This window comes from Marmota marmota, unplaced genomic scaffold (genome assembly GCF_001458135.2).
Source record: "Marmota marmota marmota unplaced genomic scaffold, marMar, whole genome shotgun sequence".
Taxonomy (NCBI): Eukaryota; Metazoa; Chordata; class Mammalia; order Rodentia; family Sciuridae; genus Marmota; species Marmota marmota.
Window position 1 is genome coordinate 30,834,883 of NW_026000240.1, and position 6,000 is coordinate 30,840,882.

Sequence of the window (6,000 nt, forward strand, 5' to 3'; positions counted from 1 at the left end):
ATCAGATAACAAGAAGGCTCAGGAAGGACTAGGCTTCTCGGACCTTCAGCTCAGGAGCTCACGTCCCTTTCCTTGAGGTCTGGAGGTACAGTCTGACTAGGACATCTCTCGAGGAGGTGGGGCCTGCCCTGAGGACTCTGGGAAAACTGCACTGAGAGGTTTAAAGAAGCTCTGGGAGGATCTTGGTGTCAGGATAGAGAAGTGAATTTGCATAAACAGGTAGTTCTCTGAGGAAGGGATCTCCAGGGTCCTTTTAGCTTCTGTGAACCTGAAACACATTGCTAAGTACATTGTATCTTTTCATCTGCAAAATAATCCTCAGAGATGGGGTTTATAGTTATCTTTATCATATGTGTGTTGAAACTGAGGTTTGGAAAGCTAAAGGCACCTGCCCGAGATCACACCCTGTGAGGATTCATGCAGACACCTGCACCCCTGCTCTGGGCCACCCTGCTCTGCGGCCTAACTTCACGAGTGTGTGCAGCATCTTCTGGATCTCCCTTCATCTCTGCTGCTGTCATGTTGACAGGCTGAGGGAGGATGGTTATTCTCCTAGTGCAGAAGAGGAGACAGGCATACAGCAGTTGGATGACTCTCCAGAGTCTTGCAGGGATGAAGACCCCAGTCCCTGTCTTCTCCTCGTCCAGTTTCTTCCCACCCTCACGCTCTTCTTCAAAGGCTATTTTCTAGCCCCTGCATCTTCTCCAGCCTGGATGTGTGGTCAGGGATTGAGGTGGGTGTGAATTTGAGTCAGAACCTGATTAATTATGGAGAGTGCCTCATAAAGCCCTCAGGATGGAAAACCATTATGGTCCTTGTGTTAAAACACAAGACTCACCTGAGAGCTTCCCACAACTTACACTTAAGTCTAATCCAATTTCCCATAAACAAAACCTGTAGTTTTAGTTTGAAATATATTGTTCAATCTGATTTGTTTCTTAATGTTCTTCGCTATGAATAATAAAATTGTAATGAAAGTTGGACAAAACCATAAGTTACCTGAACAAGATCAGTCTCAGTCGTAACTTTGTGATTCCTTGTTGCACCTGGGTATATACAAAGGTAGAGGTAAGAGAATCGAGAGTTTCTTTTCTTTTCGTGTGTGTGTGTGTGTGTGTGTGTGTGTGTGTCTGTGTGTGGTGGTTCAATGAGGGAGAGAAAGCAAAGAATTTCTCTGTTTTTGAGTTAAAAGCCACTGAAATAAAGCAGTTAGTATAAATTGCCTAATTTAAAAAAAATTTGTGAATGAAACTTTGGAGGTTTAAAGAAAAAAAGTAAAAATAAATATAAAACCTGGTTTCATTACAGTCCAGTTAAAGTTTTATTGTGCCCTTAATTTTATCCATACATACCAGAATATTTACAAATGACATGATATGATGCCTGATATCTGATTCAAAAATAATCCATGGGGTCTCTGTTCATGGATTAGAAGAACTGATATTGTTAAAAGGTCTATGCTACCCAAAGCATCTATAGATTCAGTGTAATCCCTATCAAAATTCCAATGTCATCCTTCATAGGAATGGAAAAAAAGAAAAGAAATCTAAAATTTGTTTGGAAGCACAAAAGACCCTGAATGGCCAAAGTAATCTTAAACAAAAAGAACAAAGCTGGAGGCCTCCTATTACCTGACTTCAAAATATATTACAAAGCTATAGTAACCCAAACAACATGGCATGGGCATAAAAACAGACACAGAGGTGAATGGAACAGAGCAGAGAATCCAGAAATAAACCCACACATTCACGCCTAACTTATTTTTCACAAAGGCACCAAGAACACACACTGGGAAGGAGAAAGTGTCTGCAATAAAGGGTGCTAGGAAAACTGGGTATCCACATGTAAAAGAATGAGGCTTGACTCCTTGTCACAGGTTACAAAAGTCATCTCAAAATGGATTAAAGACTTAAGTGTAAGAACTCAAACTATGAAAATACTAGAAGATAACATAGGGGAAATGAAACACGATATCTGTCTGGTCAAGGATTTTTAAAACAAGACCCCCAAAACAAAAAGCATGAGCAACAAAAACAAAAATAAATAAATGGAATTCCATCAAACTAAAGAGCTTCTACATGGGGAACCCAGTAACAGAGTTAATAGCCTCCAGGTAGGAGAAGATATAAGGGATTAAAATCCAGAATATATAAGGAACTTAAGTAACTCAGTGGCAAGAATCAAATGATCCAATTAAAAAATGGGCAGACCAGGAATGAACTCAGAGGTACAGTGCTTGCCTAGCATGTGTGAGGCCTTGGGTTTGATCCCCAGCATGGCAGGGTGGGTTGAAGGGAGGAGCTAAAGACTTGAATAGACTCAAAAGTAAGACATATAAATGTCCAACAAGTATATTTAAAAAAACATGCTCGATATCAATATTCACCAGGGAATGCATATCAAAACCACAATGAGATATAATAAACCTCACTCCAGTTAGAATGGCTATTATCAAAAAGACTAAAGATAGTGCTGGGATCGGGGCTGGGGTCATGGCTCAGTGGTAGAGTGCTTGCCTAGCATGTGTGAGGCACTGGGTTTGATTCTCATACACCACATATAAAACATACAAAAAAAGAAAAAAAAAAAGGTTCATTGACCACTAAAAGAAAAAGAGTGCTTGCACACTATCGGTGGGAATGTAAATTAATGCAGCCATTGTGGAAAACTGTATGGAGATTCCTTAAAAATTTAAAAATAAAACTAGCCTGTGATCCAGCAATCCTACTCTGGTATAAATTTGATGGAAATAAAATCCATACGTTGAAGAGACATTTGCCCTTCTATGTTTATGGCAGAGCTATTCACAACAGCCAAGAAATGAAATCAACCTAAATGTCCATCAACCGATGAATGGATAAAGAACATGTGGTATATATTATGTACATATTATGAATACTGTTTAGTCAGGAAATGGATAAAATCATTTGTCACAACTTGGATGAATCTGAAGAACATTGTGTTAAGTGAAATAAACCAAGAATAGAAAGATAAATACTGCCTGATTTTGCTCACATGCAGAATCTAAAAAAGTTCATCATATGGAGGTTTAGAGTATAATAGTGGTTGCCAGAGGCTGGACAAAAAGGGGCACTGAGAGTTAGAGATTGGTCAATAGGTAGAATATTGAACAAATCTGGTGCTCTGTTGCAAAGTAGAGTGACTTGTTAACAGTAGTGCATCATATATTTCAAATAACTAAAAGATTTGAATGCTCTCACAACCAAGGATTGATAAATGTTTAAGCTCATGGATATATTAATTATTTTTATTTGACCATTATATAATGTGTACATGGATTGAAACATTTAGTTGTACCCCATATATACAAATTTTATGTGTCAACATAATACATACAGTAGGTGAAATAAATGGTGGAGTGGGTAAGTAAGACTGGCTACTGGGTAGCCAGCATGTGAGGACATACACCTATAATTCTAGCTACTTGGGAGATGGAAACAGGAGAATCTCAAATTTGAGGACAGCCTCAGTAACTTAGGGAGTCCCTGTCTCAAAATAAAGTTTTTAAAAGGAGTGGAGTTAGGGGATGGAAAGATCTCCCATGCTCTTGGATAGGCAGAATTAACATTGTCAAAATGGCCAAAACACCAAAAGTGTTATATAGATTTAATGTAATTCCTATTAAAATTCCAATGACATTCTTCATAGAAATAGAAAAAGTAATCATGAAATTCATTTGAAAAATAAGAGGTCCAGAAAAGCCAAAGCAATCCTCAGCAAAAAAAAAAAAATAATAAAAGTGAAGCTGGAGGCATCACAATACAGACCTTAAACTATGTTACAGAGCCATGGTAATAAAAATGACATGGTATTGGCACCAAAACAGACATGTAGACTAATGATACAGAATGGAAGACACAGAGACAAACCTACATAAATACAGTTATCTCATACTAGACAAAGGTGCCAAAAACATACATTGGAGGAAAGATAGCCTATTCAACAAATAGTGCTGGGAAAACTAGAAATCCATATGTAGTAAAATGAAATTAAACCTCTATCTCACCCTTCACAAAAATCAACTCAAAGTGGATTAAGGACTTAACACAGAGACCTTGTGCCTAAAAGAAGAAAAAGTAGGCCCAAATCTCTACCATGTCTGCTTAGGTACTTATTGTCTTTACAAGACTCCTAAAACACAAGAAGTAAAATAAAAAAATCAATAAATGAGATGGAATCAAACCAAAGGAAACAATCATGAAGAGAGAGCCTACAGAATGGGAGAAAATCTTAACCACGTGCACCTCAGAGCATTAATCTCCAGGATATATAAAGAACTCAAAAAACTTAACAATAAAAAACCAAATAATTCAATAAATAAATGGGTTAAGGAAATGAACAGACACTTCATAGAAAAATAAATACAATCGATCAACAAATATATGAAAAAATGTTCAACATCTTTAGCAATTAGAGAAGTGCAAGGTAAAACTATACTGAGATTTAATCTCACTTCAGTCAGAATGGCAATTGTGGATAGGAAAGGTAGCAGAATACAACAGTCACTAATATGCCATTATGTAAAAATGTGAGTGTGTAACCGATGTGATTCTGCAATTTGTATTTGGGGTAAAAATGGGAGTTCATAACCCAATTGAGTCAAATGTATGAAAGATGATATATCATGAGCTTTGTAATGTTTTGAACAACCAAAAAAAAAAAAAAAGAATGGCAATTGTCAAGAATACAAGCAACAATAAATGTTGGCAAGGATGTGGGGGAAAAGGTATACTCCCATACTGCTGGTGGGACTGCAAATTAGTGCAACCACTCTGGAAAGCCGTATGGAGATTCTTCAGAAAACTTGGAATGGAACCACCATTTGACCTAGTTATCCCACTCCTTGGTCTATACCCAAAGGACTTAAAATCAGCATACTTTGGTGATGCAGCCACATCAATGTTTATAGCAGTTAAATTCGCAATAGCTAAGCTATGGAACCAAACTAGGTACCCTTCAACAGATGAATGGATAAAGAAACCATGTTATAATGTAATATTACTCAGCCATAAAGAAGAATGAAATTATGGCATTTGCAGGTAAATGGATGGAACTGGAAGCTATTATTCCAAGTGGAATAAGCCAGTCCCAAAGAACCAAAGGCCAAATGTTTTGATATGCAGATACTAATTCACAGTAAGGGAGGTAGGGAGAATAGACATATTTTGGACTAGACAGAGGGGAGTGAAGGGAGGGGAGGGGATATGTGAATAGGACATTATTACCCTATGTGCATATATGATTACTTGACCTGTGTAACTCCACATCATGTACAACCAGATGAATGAGAAGTTATACTTCATTTATGTATGATGTATCAAAATGCATTCTACTGTCATGTACAACTAATTAGAACAAATAAAAGGGGTGAGGTTGTAGCTCAGTGGTAGAACACATAGGGGAGGCCCTGGGTTTGGGTTTGAGCCCCAGGACTGGGGGTGGTTTGGGGGGACTTACTGATAACTGTTGACTCTGGGTGGTGGTACTTGGAGGTTTTGTGTTTGCTTGAAATTTTCCTTAGTACAAAGCTTATTTTTATTTTAAAAGAAATTCAATTTCTTATAGCCAATGAGTGCCATCTATGGGCCATTCCTGGGAACTGTCATTTTTAAAGAATTAATTTTTTTTTATTTGTAATTGGACACAGTATCTTCATTTTATTTATTTATTTTTATATGGTGCTGAGGGTTGAATCCAGCACTTCGCATATGCTAGGCAAGTGCTCTACCATTGAGCCCCAGCCCCAGCCCCGGAAATTGTCCTTTAAGAGAGGACAATTGCTTGACTGCTAAAATGCATCCTGCATAATGTCTAAGAAGTGAGACTCTTTGAAGAACTAAATTTTGGGCAGTTATGAGCCTGCTTCCTCTTTTGGATCCAGAGGGCTAGGAATAGCATGAAATATGAACTTTCCATGTTTCATTAATAGACACAGAGCTTAGCACTAGATCTGGTCTGCTGTTGGTACTCACTAAATGC